Source organism: Bombina bombina, chromosome 4, assembly GCF_027579735.1.
Source record: "Bombina bombina isolate aBomBom1 chromosome 4, aBomBom1.pri, whole genome shotgun sequence".
NCBI lineage: Eukaryota > Metazoa > Chordata > Amphibia > Anura > Bombinatoridae > Bombina > Bombina bombina.
Genome location: NC_069502.1, coordinates 901,618,218 through 901,641,327, shown reverse-complemented (window position 1 = coordinate 901,641,327; position 23,110 = coordinate 901,618,218).

Below are 23,110 nucleotides of genomic sequence, written 5' to 3'. Positions count from 1 at the left end.
ACCACAAAAGCATACAACAGTAAAACACAACAAAGTAAATAAGCCATTAAGCACAAATAAACAACAATAAAGCACTAAATCAACAAAACACACAACACACGAATACCAAATAAAGCAAATTACACAACAATCAGTAAATAACAAATAAAGCAAATTACACAACAATCAGTAAATAACAAATAAAACAAATTACACAGCAATCATTAAACATCAAATAAAGCAAATTAAACAACAATCAATAAATACCAAATCAAGCAAATTAAGTACAAAGACAATTAAAATACACAAAAAAATGCAAAAAGCACAACCAAAATACACGAACACAATCAAACAAACGACAACAAAACATAAGAAAACAGCAGTAAACGAGAAATATTTTATACTCACCATCTTCCAGACCCTGGTGGCTCCCCTGGTCCTTGACAGCAGCTCCTCCTGTCTTCTGGGTGGTGTCAGCTGCTCTGTTCGTTAGGGTTAATTTGAAAAAACTATCAGCCAATAGAAATTTATTTTTCCAATTGTCTAATTTAAAAAAACATAGAAATCCTTCTATTTACTGATTTGGAAAATTTGGAAAAATAATCCAATAGAAATGAAAGCACAACCCCTATAGAAGGGGGAAATGGCTGAACAAATTTAGGCCTAGATTTGGAGTTCGGCGGTAAAAGGGCTGTTAACGCTCCGCGGGTTTTTTTCTGGCCGCACCATAAATTTAACTCTGGTATCGAGAGTTCAAACAAATGCTGCGTTAGGCTCCAAAAAAGGAGCGTAGAGCATATTTACCGCAAATGCAACTCTCGATACCAGAGTTGCTTACGGACACGGCCGGCATCAAAAACGTGCTCGTGCACGATTCTCCCATAGGAAACAATGGGGCAGTTTGAGCTGAAAAAAAACCTAACACCTGCAAAAAAGCAGCGTTCAGCTCTTAACGCAGCCCCATTGTTTCCTATGGGGAAACACTTCCTACGTCTGCACCTAACACTCTAACATGTACCCCGAGTCTAAACACCCCTAACCTTACACTTATTAACCCCTAATCTGCCGCCCCCGCTATCGCTGACCCCTGCATTACACTTTTAACCCCTAATCTGCCGCTCCGTAAACCGCCGCCACCTACGTTATCCCTATGTACCCCTAATCTGCTGCCCTAACATCGCCGACCCCTATGTTATATTTATTAACCCCTAATCTGCCCCCCACAACGTCGCCGACACCTGCCTACACTTATTAACCCCTAATCTGCCGAGCGGACCTGAGCGCTACTATAATAAAGTTATTAACCCCTAATCCGCCTCACTAACCCTATCATAAATAGTATTAACCCCTAATCTGCCCTCCCTAACATCGCCGACACCTACCTTCAATTATTAACCCCTAATCTGCCGACCGGAGCTCACCGCTATTCTAATAAATGTATTAACCCCTAAAGCTAAGTCTAACCCTAACACTAACACCCCCCTAAGTTAAATATAATTTTTATCTAACGAAATAAATTAACTCTTATTAAATAAATGATTCCTATTTAAAGCTAAATACTTACCTGTAAAATAAATCCTAATATAGCTACAATATAAATTATAATTATATTATAGCTATTTTAGGATTAATATTTATTTTACAGGCAACTTTGTAATTATTTTAACCAGGTACAATAGCTATTAAATAGTTAAGAACTATTTAATAGTTACCTAGTTAAAATAATAACAAATTTACCTGTAAAATAAATCCTAACCTAAGATATAATTAAACCTAACACTACCCTATCAATAAAATAATTAAATAAACTACCTACAATTACCTACAATTAACCTAACACTACACTATCAATAAATTAATTAAACACAATTGCTACAAATAAATAAAATTAAATAAACTATCTAAAGTACAAAAAATAAAAAAGAACTAAGTTACAGAAAATAATAAAATATTTACAAACATAAGAAAAATATTACAACAATTTTAAACTAATTACACCTACTCTAAGCCCCCTAATAAAATAACAAAGCCCCCCAAAATAAAAAATTCCCTACCCTATTCTAAAATACAAATATTACAAGCTCTTTTACCTTACCAGCCCTGAACAGGGCCCTTTGCGGGGCATGCCCCAAGAATTTCAGCTCTTTTGCCTGTAAAAAAAAACATACAATACCCCCCCCCAACATTACAACCCACCACCCACATACCCCTAATCTAACCCAAACCCCCCTTAAATAAACCTAACACTACCCCCCTGATGATCTTCCTACCTTGTCTTCACCATGCCAGGTTCACCGATCCGTCCTGGCTCCAAGATCTTCATCCAACCCAAGCGGGGGCTAGACATCCACTGTAGAAGTCCAGAAGAGGGTCCAAAGTCTTCCTCCTATCCGGCAAGAAGAGGACATCCGGACCGGCAAACATCTTCTCCAAGCGGCATCTTCTATCTTCTTCCATCCGATGACGACCGGCTCCATCTTGAAGACCTCCAGCGCGGATCCATCCTCTTCTTCCGACGACTAGACGACGAATGACGGTTCCTTTAAGGGACGTCATCCAAGATGGCGTCCCTCGAATTCCGATTGGCTGATAGGATTCTATCAGCCAATCGGAATTAAGGTAGGAATTTTCTGATTGGCTGATGGAATCAGCCAATCAGAATATAGTTCAATCCGATTGGCTGATCCAATCAGCCAATCAGATTGAGCTCGCATTCTATTGGCTGTTCCGATCAGCCAATAGAATGCGAGCTCAATCTGATTGGCTGATTGGATCAGCCAATCGGATTGAACTATATTCTGATTGGCTGATTCCATCAGCCAATCAGAAAATTCCTACCTTAATTCCGATTGGCTGATAGAATCCTATCAGCCAATCGGAATTCGAGGGACGCCATCTTGGATGACGTCCCTTAAAGGAACCGTCATTCGTCGTCTAGTCGTCGGAAGAAGAGGATGGATCCGCGCTGGAGGTCTTCAAGATGGAGCCGGTCGTCATCGGATGGAAGAAGATAGAAGATGCCGCTTGGAGAAGATGTTTGCCGGTCCGGATGTCCTCTTCTTGCCGGATAGGAGGAAGACTTTGGACCCTCTTCTGGACTTCTTCAGTGGATGTCTAGCCCCCGCTTGGGTTGGATGAAGATCTTGGAGCCAGGACGGATCGGTGAACCTGGCATGGTGAAGACAAGGTAGGAAGATCATCAGGGGGGTAGTGTTAGGTTTATTTAAGGGGGGTTTGGGTTAGATTAGGGGTATGTGGGTGGTGGGTTGTAATGTTGGGGGGGGGTATTGTATGTTTTTTTTTACAGGCAAAAGAGCTGAAATTCTTGGGGCATGCCCCGCAAAGGGCCCTGTTCAGGGCTGGTAAGGTAAAAGAGCTTGTAATATTTGTATTTTAGAATAGGGTAGGGAATTTTTTATTTTGGGGGGCTTTGTTATTTTATTAGGGGGCTTAGAGTAGGTGTAATTAGTTTAAAATTGTTGTAATATTTTTCTTATGTTTGTAAATATTTTATTATTTTCTGTAACTTAGTTCTTTTTTATTTTTTGTACTTTAGATAGTTTATTTAATTTTATTTATTTGTAGCAATTGTGTTTAATTAATTTATTGATAGTGTAGTGTTAGGTTAATTGTAGGTAATTGTAGGTAGTTTATTTAATTATTTTATTGATAGGGTAGTGTTAGGTTTAATTATATCTTAGGTTAGGATTTATTTTACAGGTAAATTTGTTATTATTTTAACTAGGTAACTATTAAATAGTTCTTAACTATTTAATAGCTATTGTACCTGGTTAAAATAATTACAAAGTTGCCTGTAAAATAAATATTAATCCTAAAATAGCTATAATATAATTATAATTTATATTGTAGCTATATTAGGATGTATTTTACAGGTAAGTATTTAGCTTTAAATAGGAATTATTTATTTAATAAGAGTTAATTTATTTCGTTAGATAAAAATTATATTTAACTTAGGGGGGTGTTAGTGTTAGGGTTAGACTTAGCTTTAGGGGTTAATACATTTATTAGAATAGCGGTGAGCTCCGGTCGGCAGATTAGGGGTTAATAATTGAAGGTAGGTGTCGGCGATGTTAGGGAGGGCAGATTAGGGGTTAATACTATTTATGATAGGGTTAGTGAGGCGGATTAGGGGTTAATAACTTTATTATAGTAGCGCTCAGGTCCGCTCGGCAGATTAGGGGTTAATAAGTGTAGGTAGGTGTCGGCGACGTTGTGGGGGGCAGATTAGGGGTTAATAAATATAACATAGGGGTCGGCGATGTTAGGGGTAGCAGATTAGGGGTACATAGGGATAACGTAGGTGGCGGCGATTTGCGGTCGGAAGATTAGGGGTTAATTATTTTAAGTAGCTTGCGGCGACGTTGTGGGGGGCAAGTTAGGGGTTAATAGATATAATACAGGGGTCGGCGGTGTTAGGGGCAGCAGATTAGGGGTACATAAGTATAACGTAGGTGGCGGTCGGCAGATTAGGGGTTAAAAATTTTAATCGAGTGGCGGCGATGTGGGGGGACCTCGGTTTAGGGGTACATAGGTAGTTTATGGGTGTTAGTGTACTTTAGGGTACAGTAGTTAAGAGCTTTATAAACCGGCGTTAGCCAGAAAGCTCTTAACTCCTGCTATTTTCAGGCGGCTGGAATCTTGTCGTTAGAGCTCTAACGCTCACTGCAGAAACGACTCTAAATACCGGCGTTAGGAAGATCCCATTGAAAAGATAGGCTACGCAAATGGCGTAGGGGGATCTGCGGTATGGAAAAGTCGCGGCTGTAAAGTGAGCGTTAGACCCTTTAATCACTGACTCCAAATACCAGCGGGCGCCCAAAACCAGCGTTAGGAGCCTCTAACGCTGGTTTTGACGGCTACCGCCGAACTCTAAATCTAGGCCTTAGTGTGCTGCCAGACAGCATAAATGCCAGTTGGAAGAAGAGGATCCACATCCCCTCAGAGGAGGCGCTGCGCCTCTAAGGATCAGGGATGCCGATGCTGCCTCGAGAAACAGAGGAACCGCCTCCAAGGACCGGAGGAATTGTCACCGACTTTTGGATTACATCTGATGAAGAAAAGAATAGGAACCTTGATTTTTTTTTTGTATGTTTCCCACGTTAAAGCTGCATGTAGACACCTCATCCCTAGGCAATGAATGCTTGCTGTCTCATAAGGACAACGCCATCAGTTGTTTTGGAAGGCAATGACATTTCCCACAGGCATAAAATCAAGGTTTTCTTTGTGAATTTTTCAAAGTAAACAGAAGCTATAACAAATTTTAAAATGCTTTCTTTAAAATTCTCCTGTATTCATTTTTTTTTTTAGTTATTTCATGTATTTTTATGCAGTTAACTAGAGTATAATTTATATTTGATATAAAATGTGTCTGTATGTGTGTTACAAAAGCTAGCTTCACAGAAAGGGTGTGATGAGGGTATTAAATCTACCCTCATCACACCCTTCCTGTGAAGCTAAATTTGGTTTTGATTGGGAAAATAAAATGTATTTGTGACCAACCTCCCGCTACTTACTTTGTGGGCTTAGGTCTGGAAGCACTGTTCTGCATCTTTTCCTACCGATGTCTTGGATATCTAAACCCTGCTAAGATGTGACCAAACTTTACTTACAAACCACCTAGCAATTCCCACAAACTATCCTGAATCAACCAGCCATTCCCTCTGGCTTTCTGACTTAAAACTGGAGATCTATTTATCACGCCAGCTTGCGCGCTAACTACTCTCGGCTTCAGCTTTTTTGCACTCGTCGGGTAGCGTGCATATTACAAGTTAAAAGTAAAAACGTTTCGCTCACACGCTAACCCGAAGCGCGCAAAAAGCCAAAGTTAGACTATTGTGACCACATTAACATACTCTCCCATAGATTTCAGTGGAGCACAAAAAGCGGAAAAACACCCATACTCGTATAACGTGAATTGCCATAAGCCCCTTACTCTAATAACCCCTAAACTGCCACATACCACTCCACAAAGTACCCCACTACACTATTAACCCCTAAACTGCCACAACCCCACATTACAAAGTATTTTTCTTGCAAACTAAAAGGTGGCAAGCTTTTCTCAAAACACTCAAAATACTTCTAACCGTAATAGAAAAACACGTGTACAAAAAAATAGGTGATTTTAAGATGCTATGTGCCGAAAGCAGCGTAATGTAATTTATATTGGCTGCAGGATTACGTTTTTAATGTTTGCCCCCTTCTCACTGCTAACTTTGCTCTATGGCGCAAAGTGTCCCTTTCTAGCAAGCTCCATTACTTTAAATAGGAGACATCTCACCACTCACAGGGACTGCCCCTTTTTTATGTGATAATTCTACAAGGGCAAATCTTGCGAGGGTCAGCGTGAAAAACCATGTCTGATCTGGCGAGGTTTAAATCATCGGGCCCTAAGTGCTTTTGCATTGTCTTTTTATTATGCATTTGATGATTATTATGTATTATGTATTTCGAACTATATTTAATGATACTTTAACACGTATCCGTTTGTCTCCTGATTCCTATGGAGCTGCATCATTTCAGGACCCTTGCTCCAAGTAATTGCGTCAGAGCAGGGCATGTCAGTCATCCCAGATGGATTAGTCTGACATATTTTGGCACCACCACCTCTTTCTTAACACTAACTTCTGCTTTGTAACTTACAGTTGCAGATTCACATGAATCAACCAGCATATCAAATCTTCATAAATAAAGCCCACAGCACACATATTCACTGTACATATTTATTCCTTTTAACAGCTAGATAATCAACCAATTTACTTTTAACAAAACTATTACAAATACATTGATGCAATTATCAAATTATTTCTACATATACAATCCACTACAGGAACACACATTTGCATAACTGTATTTACTATGATTTGAGTATAAACAGGACATTTGACATAAAAATAATTACCCTTACAGGATTTCAAATGAGAGACCTTTAAAGTATGGAGGCCTCTAAGTCTCTGCAATGTATTTCTATATTTTACAGATTGCACTAGAGGTCACCAAAAATTGCATGTAGTCTGTAGGCAGCAAGTTCCCTACAACTTCCTTATAGGGTATTACATTTATGGTCAATATTCAAAACAAACGTATAGCTTTGAGTAAAAACAAAAAGTAGGACAAAAATCTTAGTACTTTTGGGGTATAATATAGGGGCTAGCTGCGATTTTCATATGCCTGACATCAGTGACGGTTCAAGAAATTAATTTTTTGGGGGTCTAACTGATGTGGTGAAAAAGTTGAAAGACACAACACACATAACATAAAGAACCACTTGGCAGTGCATGCACTGCCCTTCACGGGACTGCTCCATGCGTATTTGGAGGTGCATATCACCCGAAGCACCTTTATAGAATTGCCACTGCCTGACATATGTACAAATAGATGATCACACTAGCAAACTTCATTAAAGAAATAGTCTAGTCAAAATTTCTTCCTTCTCTTGGTATCTTTATTTGAATAAAAGCTTAGGAGCCGGACCATTTTTCGTTCAGAACCTAGGTAGTGCTTCCTGATTGGCGGATACATTTTAGACACCAATCAGAAATTGCTACCCAGGTGCTGAACCAAATATGGGCCGGCTCCTATGCTTACATACTTGCTTTTTCAAATAAAGATACCAAAGGAACGAAGGAGAATTGATAATAAGAGTAAATTAGAAAGTTGCTTAAACTTAAACTTAAATTAAAAGGTGCCTGCTATATCTGAATCACGAAAGTTTAATTTTGACTAGACTATTCCTTTAAAGCTTTACTTTAAATAAAGGTACAACTTAAAATTGATTTAGTACAGTGCTAAATGTAATTGTAATGCACAAATAACTATCTATTACATAATGTAATTTATCATATGTTTATCTTACAGGTACAATTTACAATGTACTTGCTTTGTGATTCTCTTTATTCAATACCTAAACGTGCATGTTCATAACTGAGAATGATAAACAATCTCCAGCAGACCGTTAAAGAACTATTAAATATAATAGAATTTCATAATAAACAACTTCATAATAAAAAGACAATGCAGTGGAACTAGCACTAAATCTTTTTCTAACAAATGTTATAATTCCCTTCTATTTCCCTGCTCCTGTATCATGTGACAGCCATGAGCGAACCACAGACTCATATGCATACATTGTGAACTCTTGCACATGCTCAGAAGGAATGGGGGCCACAGAAAGTGTTATATAAAAAGACTATTCACAATTTAATAATGGAAGTAAACTGGACAGTTTTTTTTATAGTTGCAAGTTCTAAATACATCATAAAAGTTTAATTCTAACTTTAGTGTCTCTTCAATTTAAACAGAATTTTTTTTTTTTTTTTTTTTATAATAATTTTTATTGAGGAATATTCAAAGGCATACAATAGTCATAAAAACAGGTTCTTGCATTGCATGTCACATACAGTAAGGTTTAGTGTTACGTGAATGAAAAGACAAACACAGGAAATAAACATAAGTGTAACAATTTACATATCATGCAACCATGAGATACATAGAATGCCAAACAGTGAGATGCCTTTTAAATAAAATACTAGGCCACTCTTGGACCATCACAAGCATTAAGATAAAAGAAGGCATGTGCAAACGAAGGAGACCACTTGTGGATCTCGTTAGTAAACCTCAGTTTTTTATAATTTTATCTCATACTAATATGAATAGTGTGTAAGTTAAGTAAAGTGCCAAGGGGATAATATTATTACATGCATATATATATATGTATATACATATATTTGGACAATCTTGCGTAGGTTAAGAGAGAAATAAAACTGAGTATAATGATAACCTGCAAGATTTTGCTAGAAAGGAGGGTAAATAGGGTGCGGCATATGTAAGAGAAACCGCGTATTCAGTCCTCCCACTAGGGGAGGCATATTAGGTGGAGTGGGGGGGGTGGAGGTGATGGGTTAACTATGAGAAGCAGACAAGAGGTGTCAGTATGTCTTCTAAATTTGCCAAACAGATGCACATGAAATGGGTTGTAATTGGGCTAACTCCTATAGGGGGTAGTTTAAACTAGGTAGGTAATATATGATATAAAGAATATATAAAACCATAGGTTAATTGCAGCTGTGTGACGAGAAAAACCTCTTTAAAGACTCAGGATGAATCCAGCCTATCCTGAGTTCTATAGTATGGGGGGGGGGGGTAGGGAGGTCATTATGTCTGTTGAACCGGAGCTCCTCTTTTCATAGGTACTTAACGTTAAACATGACTTACCCAGTAATTGTGATATGTATAGTGCACCTCATAGTTGCAGTCGGCTCAAAATACTGAGCGATGTGTAAAAGAAAGCCATAGAAGCCCTAGTGTCGTGCAGAATTAACTCCACAAATTGTGACATGGGAATCCACATAGTCACTATAATAACCCAATTGCTACCAGATCAAGATATGTAAGATAGTGACGGAAAAATTAAATCTGCCACAGGACACGGGCCCTATGCCCTGCGGCAGTAAAGATAAGAGTCTAATAGGCAGTTGAATACGTTACATATACTGGTATGTGGAGAGCTATTAAGCTTCTATATAAATGTGAATAGGAGGTGACAGAGGACATGAGAACAGGACACATAGCTCAGAGAATGAAAACATATATGGGATCTGTCATAATAAAACTAGCAGAGCTAACATATTATGGCTGAAGAGTGTTAGTACTAAAATATTAATGTCAGGCATTATCACACTGGTGCAAATACGTTACATATACTGGTATGTGGAGAGCAATTAAGCTTCTATATAAATGTGAATAGGAGGTGACAGAAGACATGAGAACAGGACACATAGCTCGGAGAATGAGAGCATATATAGAATCTGTCATAATAAAACTATCAGAGCTAACATATTATGGCTAAAGAGTGTTAGTACCAAAACATCAATGTCAGGCACTATCATACTGGTACATTCATAAACTCACAGTGGGATATAACAAGAGCTTAATACTAGTTCTAAACAAACAGTGTAAAGCAGGATATTTGAAAACAAGTGCTGTTATGCATTGAATCTGGAGTCATTTTTAAAGGTATTTAGAACAGTGTACTTTAGATTGAAATTACTAAGATCTAGGCTTATTAATTATATTCATAACAGACAGATCTCCAACTAAATATAGGTATGCAATCTATATTAACTAAATAATACATAAGAACAGAGGATGAAATATGGAGAAAGGCAAATCTGCAGCAGAGTATGCTTAGGTTAATAGTCTGTCAGTAACAAAGTATTGTAAGCACTACATTGAGTTCAAATAAAAACTATGCATCAGTTATAAATAAAAAGTAGGTAGACATATGTTTCATATGTAATATTCAATATAAATTTCTAGAAGAAAAAATGAAGAGAGAAAAAAATATAGATATAAAATTTGAGCCTCAAAAAGTACTGAAATGTCGAATCAGATCTGCAGATCTTCATTGGTAACAGTATTGTCCTTCCACTTCGTATTATATAAAACAAAAGATGTGCTTGAGTTAACGCTTAAATACAATAGAAGTGAATCATAGAATAGAGCAAACAAATGTTAGACCCAAATACATCTATATTTATGGAATAGATAGTCAATATCCTGAAGTACTTTTCAGCACGATTTGCATTGAAATGCCCACCATAAAACACAGTAAATCTACCAATGGAAATCCATATGTTAACTTGTGCATAAATATTACCCTAGCTAAAATGACCACCATCTCAATAAATTGTCCTAAAGGGTAATATACTCCAAAAAAAAAACAAAGTCTCTTAGCCGATCCCCTGTTTCTTTAGTTGCTGCTGTGTGCCTATGGAAACATTCATTGTAGGGCTCATTGCCCGACTTACATGTTGGCTGTGTTGTCGTGGGAGTCCAAGAGCATTTTCTAGCGTGAACAGTTTAGGACGCCATGAAGTAAGAGCTGGTGCCATGTTGTATAAAAACAACGATGTAGATGTTTCTCCTATATCCCACAGCTCCCTTTGCTCAGCTTCAGGGAAGACAGGCATATCCCAAAGGCTCGTTGGGCTAGCCCCACCATCTGTCTGCAATTTCCTCATGTAGAGGGGCTCAGTAGTAGAGATGTCACACTTGATCGGCTTACGGTAAGGCACTAGTTGGAATAATCCCTTCGATTTAGGTATCAGCCGATTCACACATACCTCAGAGACCATGCTGCTATCTGGAAAGTAATCAGACACCGCTCCCTCCGCGGTACTACCAGCCCATAACTGTACTCGCTGAATTCCCCCCTGCACTTTAGAATTATGCCAGGGTTTGAGATCACTTACTTGGCAGTGATTGTCTGTATCAGAAGCTCTAAATGCTGGTGCCGGACATAATGATCTTCTTGCGGTCTGAGGGTCTTTAGGCGTAGGCTGAATGGGTTGGGATGCAGATGAGCATTGTAGGGTTTCTGTAGGAGGCAATTCCCTGCTGATGGATAAAAATGCCAGGGTTAGTTCGCGCTCCAATCTTTGAAAATGGTCACATAGCAAGGATTGTACACGACACTCCCAGTCAGAAGCCATGTTTCTTAGCCGCCACGTGGGAGAGGAGACAGTAACTCCCGGTCAGGCTGATCGCTAGGCAGGCTAATATTCAGCTTTTCTAATCACCTCACGATTATTATTTAATGTCCCAGAGGTTCTCCAACCCTTCTTGCTATCTAGAAATGTCTATGGGTTACATTAGTGATGGGTGAACGGTCAATTTAAAGAAAATTATAAACTATTTCAGCAGAGCTGAAGCAAAGTGCGACCGATCAGAACCCAAGTTAGCTCCGCCCCCCTTAAACAGAATTTTAACATTAAAAGTTAAAATGCTGAAGATACCATGATATTTTTATGTCTAACTGACCATTGGCTGCTAAGGCAAATTCAATCATTTCCACCAACAAAGGAGAAAATGACATCACCATTTTTTTCTGTGGGATTATGACCACTTGAAGTAACAATATACTAAAAAATGTTCAGTCATTGATATAAAAAAAACTGAAATTAAACATGGAAATTAGCAGGAAATGCCTAGAAACCAATGACTATTGGCAGAAAGTATCTATCAACCAATCAGGATTAGTACCTACCACCTAATGAGAATTTGTAGGAAGTACATAACCAATGCTGCTGTATAAGTTTAAATGTAAATATCTTTTACTTCCAATTTTGTTCTGGCAAAAAAAAAAAAAAAAATTGTCAACATATTTAAATGCTGCTTTAAAGAGTCGGTATAGTCACTAACTTTTCTCACAGAGGCGATTGGATGAGCCCATTTCAATCAAATGTAGAATTTGTGGAAGAGATGGAGCTAGACAAAATTCTTATTGGTACTTTATTTATTGTAACATTAGTGCTAGATTAGGAGTAGAGCGGTAATTCCCGTCCTGCTCACACACTAACACCGCTTGACTTCTGCGAGTCGGGTAGCGCTCGTATTACAAGTTGAAAGTAAATGTTTATCGCTTGATCGCTAACCCGACTCGCGCAAAGAGCAGAACTTAGAATATTGTGATCGTGTTAACGTACTCTCCCATTGACTTTAATAGAGAGAGAAAAGTGGGAAAAAAACTAACACCTCATACTTAATAAAATAAAGATGCTAATATTTTTATTTTATATTAAACTACTGTCCATTTATTTGTGGGGCAATTAGGGCACTTTTTTTAATTAACCAGAGGTCTGACCTTTGGTTAAATGCGCTAAGCGCAAAGTGAAACCGCAAAATCGTGGGAGCATTAACCAGCTACTTGTAATAGCTGGTTATTTAATGTTCGCCTGTTAACGGGCAACTTTTCCCCTTTACGGGTGCACTTTAAAATAGTGCTCCACTTGTAATCTAGCCCAATATGAGTGAAATGAGCATGCTAATAGCACTCCCTGCTCTCTCCATTAAAAGTATAGTGTGAGCTATGTAAGATGCTCTGGTTAAAATGTTAGCCACCCACTGCACTGTTAATACCAGATTGTGGGTTATTCTTTGCGGGAGACAGGATAAGGCCCCTGCGCTACTGGTTGCTCTCCACTTGTAATCCAGCCCTTAGAGTTAAACATTTAAAAGTGATACATTTATGTGATAAACATATAAATAAATGTGTGCTACACCCCTTATTAATATTGATGTAGCATATCACCAAGTTATTTTTTTAACGTATCACATAAATCTTGCACTCATCATACTAATAGCGATAGTAGAGTCAAAATTAAACTGGCATGTTACCTTGGTATCCTTTGTTGTAAAAATATGTAGATATCCTCAGCAGCAGCGATGATTGGAGGCTACACATATTTGTCATTGGCTCGCCAGATGTGTTGAGTTATTTCCCAGTAGGGCATTACAAGGGTTAAACAAGTAATTGTATGCAAGCAATATTGAAAAAATAAAATGCTTAGCATATTAGAGCATTTTCTTTTGCACTTTTATATACCTTTAAAAAGGCACAAATAGACAATATAAAACTGTTATATTAATGTAAAGCACTTTTTAAAAAATAAATAAATAAATGTTTTATTAACCCTTTAAGTGCTAAGCACTTTTTTTTCTTTTCTTTTCAGATCCCCAAGACTTATACCATTGGAAAGGTTAGGCGATTACCTTTCCGACGGTGGGTCTTGGGGGTCTGTAGCTGCTTAGATGCCTGAGATACAGGCTTCTAAGCAGCATGCCCCCTTTCCCTATATTGTCCTTTGTCATTTTTAAATAAAGTTACGCATGACGTCACCGCGCAAAACGGAAAGCCCCGGCGATGCCTGTCACTCTACAGGCACGATCGCCGGGGTAGGAGCGGGTGGGAGCCCCCAGATCTCCCTCAAGGTGGGAGAGTGCTAGCGACGGCTCTGAGCGACGTTAACACCTGAGTGAGAAACTCTGTGACGGTTCAGAGCCGTCATTAGCACTCAAGGGGTTAAAGGAATATACAACACAAAATGTTTCCTTTATGTTCCAGACAGAATATACATTTTTTTAACATCTTTCCATTTTATTTCTATTATCAATTTTGCTTCATACTTTTTATTGAAGAGACCGCAATGCACTACAGGGAACAAGCTGAACACATTGGTAAGCCAATAAAAAGAGGTATTTATGTGCAGCCACCAATCAGCAGCTATCTCCCATCTTCTGATTGTTCCTATGTATGCTTTTCAACAAATGATACAAAGAAAACAAAGCAAATGAAATAATAGAGATACATTTTTTTTTAAAATTGTATCCTCTATCTAAACTGCGCAATACATTTTTTTGGTTTCATGTTCATGTGTAAAAACAGTTATGCATAGAGGGAGGCTATCTGCTGCTTTGTTTATTTATCATTGTGTTCATAATTAGATATAATTACTTATTGTATATCTTTATTGTGCTGTAATGAAAGAACAGCTTTAAAAATGATTAGTAAAGCATGAACAAACAAGAGGGGATAAAAGGAACGTTCTGTTCTCTAGCTGTGATGGTTTTCAGGAATGAAAGCTGTAAAAAGAATTTGAAAGACGGGAATTCACTGCCACTAACCTGAATGAAAAAAAACATCTGCAAATACTTACAATAGGTAGGTGGAATGGCATAAAAATACCCTGGTGTTTTATGTTGAAGAGCTAGGTTGTAAGTGATTTTTTTAGATAGTCTAATATGACATAATGCAGCAATCCCTCAGATTAAGTCATTTTACATAAAATGGGTTTACGTCTTCTGTCTTTAGCATATTGTTAATAATCTGCTTGTAAAATAACCTATAACTGTTTCTAATGAACATAATGATTAAATAATGTCTTGCACAGCATTGTGTTAAAATGTTAGAATCACTGAAGCTATGTTAACCATACATGCCGACTGTCTCTGGGGCAGTCCTGGTTTTTGTCTCTTTAAATCAGGGATGGGGAACCTTGGCCCTCCAGATGTTTCAGAACTACATTTCCCATGATGCACTACATTTCCCATGATGCTCAACTAGACTTCAGAGTGCCTAAGCATCATGGGTAATGTAGTTCTGAAACATCAATATAGCCAAGGTTCCCCATCCCTGCTTTAAATAATTGTATAAGAAGTTTGTTCTGGATTTTTCTTTATAAATCTGCCACGAGGAGAGAGGAGAGACAGGAATGCTAAATAATATATTAGCATGTGTATTAGATCAGTAATTTACAACCAATGTGTTGTCACCTAGCTTGCAGTGTGATGCAAATACTTCAGGTGAACTGAAACCAGAGGATTACACCTAAACCTGTTATTTTCAGAGGTGGGCAAAGGGGGGTAGCTGCGGGAGGGGGACAGGGAGGAAGTCTGGGTGATTACTGTAGCACTGCATATTCTTCACCAGCCAATAGGTGGTGTTGGGTACTCCCAAATCCAGCCAATAATAGCAAAGTATGAAGGCTAATGTAGGAAGGTGCCTGCAGCAGGGATGGACGAATGTTTTGCAACATTCAAGAAATTAAAAATAATTTTAACAAACTTGTTCGCTTGTTTTACATTTCAAATGCATGTTCAACATTCTAACATTTGTTTAGTGTAATAGTATTTCTAATGTTATCTTTATCTGTAATGCCTGCCCTGGAGAAATGCCTATTTTGGAAGGGCATTTGACCCCAGAGCAGGGCAAGTGTGAGGAACCGGGTGTGAGGTGGAGGTTAGGGGGTGGGACCACAAGGGAGCTGTTAAAGGACAGTGAGCAGGAATTAAGCTCATCTTCTATCCGGACCTGATGGTGAGAAGAAGCTTTGCCTGGAGTCCTACCTGGAGGCGGCAGAGATCCGGACCAGACAGCGGGGGCAGAGCCATCCCCCAGGACCAGGCCTGTGCAGCGGTCGCAACCGCCAGAGCGCCTTAGCCCAGTGGCGGGCCCGAGGAGAGGACGGTCAGCAGCGCAGTCGGCAGGAGTTGGCAGCAGAGGGAGCAGAGGACGGCCGACCGGGAGGAGGAGCGGCCCGCAGAGGAGAAGGCGGCAGGAGCCGTTGGAGGAGGACGACAGTCACGTGGGCGGCGTGACGCACGGACCGGGAGCCAGTTTGGTGGAATCCGCAGAGGAGGCAGCAACGGCTGCTCCTGGAGGTAAGCCGCTGAGCTATCAAAGAAGAAGGGTGCTGTGTGGTGGTAGAAGGAGGCACCAGGGGGCAGTAAGAGGGGCCAAAAGATGTGGATGGGGGCCCAAATGAGGCCAGGATCGAGCACAGGGGGCCTGTAAAAACGGCCGGAGGGGGGTTTACATTGTCCCGCATGAGGACAAACAGTGAAAAGGGGAATTACTGGGGGGGGGGGGCACATGAGGCCAAGTATCAAGATTTTTTTTAGATTGGATAGGGAAAGGCCGTATGGGGGATAAGCTGCCCGCATGAGATATAGGGTGAAGGGAAAGAAAAAGGTGCGCACACAAGTGGGGGCCCAAATGAGGCCTAGAAAAAGGGTAGGTCGTGTAGGAGACCCTACATGAGGAAAGGGGGTATAGTGGGAGGGAATCATAGGCCGAGGGGGTCTTGAGGTATATGATGGCTGGGGAGGTAGATAAGGGTGGGGAATTGGGTTTAAGGGGGGCCCAAAGCAGAGCAGGAGATGACAGGAAAAGGGTTGGTGGGGGCCAGGTGGTGGTGGGGAACAGGGGAGCAGGAAGGGGAGGTCCGGTAAGTACGGTAGGCCCCTGATACACATCGCTCCCAAGCGGGAATAGAGGGATGGGGTCGGCATAATTTGCGGGGCAGGCCTGGGGGGGCTACATAATTTTGGGGTGAGTTTAAGGGCCCCCCTCCCCTTTCCTCTCCCCCCCCTCCTCACATGGTTCGGGTTTGGGTATTAAGCAGCCTCCCTCACCCCTTCTTTTCTTCTGTGCTAGTGCCAGCGGCTTCCACCCCAGAGGATGGCCGGAGGGAATAGCTTGACAGGACTCGGGAGAGGGACGGGGACTCCCTAGTCATAGAGGATATCCCTAGCGACTTCGATGGTGACGGGTGGCAGGATGTAGACGCTCCGGAGCCGGTTACAGCTGGCCAGGTGGGGGAACTCGATGCCTTGGCGCAGCTATTGGGGTCTATCTCACCGTTGAGGGGTGTCGCGGATAGGGGAAGGGGTGGATGCAATGCCAGGAGGGTTGAGGAACGGAGGGAGAGAAGGGCTGTTGATGATGTTTTTGGCATGCCGTTACAGGTGGGGAATGTACAGAGGAGGGAACGGTCTCCCAGCAGACGCCGGGAGCTAAGCCGGAGGTGCAGGAGGTCCCGCTCGCCTTTCAGGAGCAGAACCAGTGGGGACAGAAGAATTTCGCCCACCTGGGCGCGTATGGAGCAGGCATATGAAGGTCGGAGTGGGGATAGGAGAAGGGAGCCCAGGCCTAGGAGGAGGTCACCAGAGAGGAGCTGGGAATCGCCGATGAGGGATGGAAGGAGGTCAGGCAGGGCCGGAACTTCAAGGGATTCGGGAGCAGAGACGGCGCACAGGTCGGCTGCAGGGGCGCCAAGAGATACGAGTTCATTTATTACGCCACAAGGGAATGTGAATGAGATGCAGAATGAGTTGTTGAAAGGTATGAAAGAACTGATTGCAAGGATGGAGCGAAATTGTGGGAATGAAGGTCAAGGGAGCCCGGCAGGGGCCTGGGGACCTAGTGGAGCAGACACAAGCGTTATGGGAGTAGAGGCGGCGGTGGCAGTAGCGCAGGGGCCGGGTCCAATTGGGACACCAGTAACGGTTGCTGGGCAAGGGCCTGAAGGTGCGACAGGCAGTGAGGCGGCTGTCGGGGTAGGGGGAGCGGGTTTAGCAACTGGAGCTACAGGGGTGGTCTCGTTCAGAGTGTCTGACGAAGCCCTGCATAGGCCGTGCTTATGCTCGATAGGCCCCTTAGGGTTGCATTTGGCGGCGGAGGTTAAGGAGAAGATATGGAATAGGGAGTTCCTAGAGTTATTTTCTCTCCTTCCATTGGACCAATTTGTGGAACTTAGAGAGGACCCAAAGGGGGAACAGGGGAAGAAGGAAGAGGAGGAGCGGAAGAAGCGGTATCGGACGATTCTGAAAACTTTCGCTAATTGGTCCAGGGTATTCTGTATTTTAGCGAGCGTTATGGCTCAGAAGTTCCCTGATCAGGGTTCTGCCCTATTTTGTTATTTCAATGAGGTCTCGTCGGCATACCGTACATACGGGGGAGGGATGGTGTGGTGGAGATATGACAAGCAGTTTCGTCAACGGATAGCTGTCCGCCCAGATATGAGGTGGGACGACAGGGACATGGGAATATGGCTGGAGATAATGACTCCATTGCGTGGGTCCCAGCCCTTTCGGGCGGGAGGGGGGCGTGCACTCATGTGCAGCTGGGAGCGGCGCAGCAGTGGCCCTCAGGAAGGGCCTATGCTTTCACTTTAACGACAGGCAATGTCGGTTCTGGGCATCGTGCAAATACAAGCACGAATATTCGGGATGCGGGGGAGTCCATTCGTATGCCAAATGCTTCAAAAAAGGAAAGGCTGGTAGTAGAACAGGGGAGGTGGGTCTTCAGGGCTCGGACGCCGGAGGACATCAGAAAGATGTTCCCGTGGCTAGAGCAGTACACTAAAGTAAGGGGAAAGCGGGGGGACGCCGAGCTGCTTTTGACAGGCTTTAGCTCGGGTTTCCCCATACCCTTTCAGGAGGTGAAAGGGAGCGGGGGGTCTGGGAATTTGAAGTCGGCCAGGGAATTTCCAGGGGTGGTTCAGGAAAAATTGGGTAAGGAGGTGGCCTTGGGGCGAATGGCAGGCCCCTTTTCATCTTGCCCATTGCCTAACTTGAGGCTGTCCCCTTTGGAGGTGGTCCAAAAGAAGGTCCCGGGCCAGTTTCGCATGATCCACCATCTGTCGTACCCGAAGGGCTCTTCGGTGAATGATGGGATCGATCCTGGTCTTGCAGCCATCTGTTACGTGTCATTCGACGATGCGGTGGCATTGGTCAAGCAGGCGGGCGTTGGGGCTCTACTGGCGAAGGTTGATGTCGAAGCAGCGTTTCAGCTACTGCCAGTCCACCCGGCATACCACCACCTGTTGGGATGTTCTTTCGAAGGAAAGTTATTTGTGGATTTATGTTTGCCAATGGGGTGTTCCATCTCATGCTCCTACTGAAAAGTTTAGTTCTTTTGTGGAGTGGGTGGTGAAGCAGGTTTCGGGATTGGCTTCCGTAGTCCATTATTTGGACTACTTCCTGTTCGTGGGCCCTGCTGACAGCAACTCATGTCAGAGGTTGTTGGACGCTTTTGAAGCGGTGGCTAAGGATTTTGGTATCCCGGTGGCAGCAGACAAGTCTGAGGGCCCTTGCGTTGCACTGAGTTTTTTAGGAATACACATTGATTCAGAGAAGATAGAGTGTAGTTTGCCGGAGGACAAGGTGGCTGATTTGTGTGGCGTTTTACGACAAGCTCTGGGGCTTAGGAAGTTGACGCTGAGGGAGATGCAATCCCTGTTTGGGAAGCTAAATTTTGCTTGCAGGATCATCCCAGTTGGGAGGGTGTTTTGTCGGAGGTTATCTTTGGCTACGGTGGGGGTAAAGGAGCCTTTCCACCATGTCCGCTTGACGAAGGTGTTGAAAGAGGATATGATGATATGGCTGAGGTTCCTTGGGGACTTCAATGGGAGGTCACTAATCCAGAGGGATGGGTGGGATGACCCCGATGTGCACCTGTTTCCAGATGCCTCGGGGGCTCATGGTTTTGGAGCATATCTTGGAGGTAAGTGGTGCGCAGAGTCTTGGCCGCAGGGGTGGCAGGCGGGAGGCCTGACTGAGAATCTGGTGTTCTTAGAATTGTTCCCTTTACTGGTGGCCTTGATTGTTTGGCCGGAGTTCCTGTGGGACAGGAGAGTTATGTTTCATTCAGATAACATGGGGGTGGTATGGGCGGTTAATTCTTTGTCGGCATCCTCTCCCCCGGTGGTGGTCCTCCTCCGTTTGTTTGTGCTGGAGTGTCTGAGATGTAATGTGCTGTTCAGGGCTGTGCATGTGCCTGGTAAGGCCAATGGGATAGCTGACTCTCTTTCATGTTTCCAGTGGGACAGGTTCCGGGAGCTGACTCCATTGGCAGAAGAGGAGGGGACATAGTGCCCGGGGGACTTGTGGAAGGAGGACTTCAGGGCTTGTTGATGATGGTACAAGGGGCTTTGGCTGGGTCCACATGGAAGGTTTACTCACAGGTATGGAGAGAATGGTGCGGGGTGCTAAAAGGGGCAGGGGGGCCCTTACGGCCCAGAGCTGGTTGACAGTACTGGAGTGGATGGGAGAGTGGGGAAGACAAAGGGTGTTGAGGGCCATGGTAAGAAGGAGACTGGTGGCGATTGCCTTTTTATGCCAATGTTTGGGTTGGGAGGATATTACAAAATCGTTGGTGAGGATGGCGGCAAAAGGTTTGTGCAAGGGAGGAAGGGTGCTGGTCTCGAGAGGGTAGTGGGAGCTCTGGCTTCGGTATGCTCGGATGATTATGAAGTGGTGCCTTTCCAGGCTGCATATGTGTTAGCCTTTTTTGCCGCCTTTCGGGTGTCGAAAGTGGTGGGCGCGTCTAAGAGAGAGGTATTCAGCGAGAGGATGTGTGGTTTCAAGGGCGGGACCTTTTCATATGGCTGCGTCGGTCTAAGACTGATCAGGGTGGGCATGGGAGAGCTATTACTCTTAGGGCAATGGGGGGGCATGTTGCCCGGTTGAGGTGGTGGCGGCGTTCCTGCAGGTGCGATCAAGGGGAGAAGGCCCGTTGCTTGTTCATGAGAACGGGGAAACATTATCGTGCCTCCAGTTTATATCAGTTTTTTTGAAGGTATTGGGTGTCCTGGGGCTCCCGCAGCTTGACTTTGGTTCTCACTCTTTTCGGATTGGGGCTGCAACGGAGGCGAGAATGCTGGGTATGTCAGACGCAAGGATTAGAAGGATTGGGGGATGGGCTTCTAACAGTTTTAGATCTTATGTTTGAGGTGAACTGATAATGTAGTGTTTCCTTTAAGTCCCTAGGGATAAATGTCATGGAATGTTGGATTATCGGCCATTCCTACATATACTGGGCGAGGAAAGCAGCGATGACGAGAGAAGGGGGGAGCCAGCTGGGCTTCGATGGGGAGACAGTGCGAATACGGTGGTTTGGGTTCCGGGGGTTAAGGTGGGACCAGGTGATTGTTAAGGTAGTAGAGTTTGCTAGGTTGTTTAGCCCCCCAGGACTGTTGGTGATCCATGCAGGGGGGGAACGATTTGGGCTTCATCTCTCAAAAAGATTTATTAGCCGGGGTTAAAAGAGATTTGCTCCGTTTATGGGAATTGTTCACCGAGTTAAGAATAGTATGTTCCGAGATAGAACCTCGGTTGATTTGGTGAGCAGCCTGGGATGTGCGAAGGTTGGAGATTTCCAGGAGAAAGGTCAATAGAATTTTGAGTAAGTTTGTGGAACGGAATGGGGGGGGGGTGTCTATACGACATGTTGAATTTGAAGGAGGATCAGGGGAATGTTTCTTTTTGAGAGATGGAGTCCACCTAAATGAAGTGGGGCTCCATTTGTTTAATTTCAATTTGAGGGAAGGGGTGGAAAAGGCCTTGGGTAGTGGCGGGGTCTGGCTATAAGCCATCCTTGTGGCAGGGGGGCTTGCCTTTGGTGGTTTGTGAAGTCTGCTGGGGTACCTCATGCCATGCAGGAGAGGTCTATGACGGTTCCGGAGGGGACCTGTGGAACGGAGATACAATGGGTTACATTGCAAGCCCTGTGGGGTTGTTAAAGTTAATTTTATTATTGGGGATATTTATCTGTTTTACTTATATGTTGTTATGTTGTTAATAAAACAAGCTGTGGCCCTTTCACCCCAACAAATGGTGTGTGTGTGAATTTTTGGGAATAACGTAGTCCCTAAGTAGGGGATCATGCCTGCCCTAGAGAAATGCCTATTTTGGAAGGGTATTTGACCCCAGAGCAGGGCAAGTGTGAGGAACCGGGTGTGAGGTGGAGGTTAGGGGGTGGGACCACAAGGGAGCTGTTAAAGGACAGTGAGCAGGAAGTAAGCTCATCTTCTATCCGGACCTGACGGTGAGAAGAAGCTCCCTCCCTCCCTCCCTGGAATTACAGCAGAGGAGATGTGCATTCAATGTCGCAGCTTGGCGGGGGGGCTTGCCTTTGGTGGTTTGTGAAGTCTGCTGGGGTACCTCCTGCCATGCAGGAGAGGTCTATGATGGTTCCGTAGGGGACCTGTGGAACGGAGATACAATGGGTTACATGGCAAGCCCCGTGGGGTTGTTAAAGTTAATTTTATTATTGGGGATATTTATCTGTTTTACTTATATGCTAAGTTATGTTGTTAATAAAACAAGCTGCTGCCTTTTTACCCCAACAAATGGTGTGTGTGTGAATTTTTGGGAATAACGTAGTCCCTAAGTAGGGGGTCATATTCAATTCAAATTTTTCTAATTTGAATATTGCAAAATTCAAATCGAATTATGCAATATTTGAATTAGAACAATTCGAATCAGTATATTTGTAATAGTATTTTTAATGTTCTCTTTAAATGTAATATTCGAATTATGCAATATTCAAAATAGAAATATTTGAATCAATATATTTGTATCTATTATTTATCAATTTACTAAATTCCCTACCACATGAACTATTAAACTTCTGAATAATATTTGTTAATTCGAATATTACATTTTAAATGTGGATATTAGATCTAATTATGAAGATTCAAAAAAGAAAGTAACATTCGAAAACTGGAAATAAAATTTGATTACCAAATGTTAATGGACTTTTGTCCCAAACAAATGTCCACAGGACTATTCATTCTACCAAATGAATTTCACTTTCAGCACATGCGGGCGATCCCTATCTGCAGTACAAACAGCAGAAATTAAGATGATGATGAGGAGGTGAGGGAGATTTTTTTTAATGGAAACCATGGATGTTTTGATGAAGGAGCCACAGACAAGGTGGCAGGGTTACAGAACCAGGAGTGGGTTAGGGTGTGCAGTGAGCTTGGTGTTGGTGGTTTTTGGTGGAATGAAAAACTGCTTATGTGTGTAGCAACTATTCACTGGTCATGTTCAATGTAATGGTACTTCAAAGCAGTTATTAGACCTTTTGCTGGGGATAAACACGTAGGCCAGCATTTGTGCAATAAAAAATACATTAAAGGGACATAATATTCATATTGAAAATGATGCAGCATAACTGTAAAAAGCTGACAGGAAATTATCACCTGAG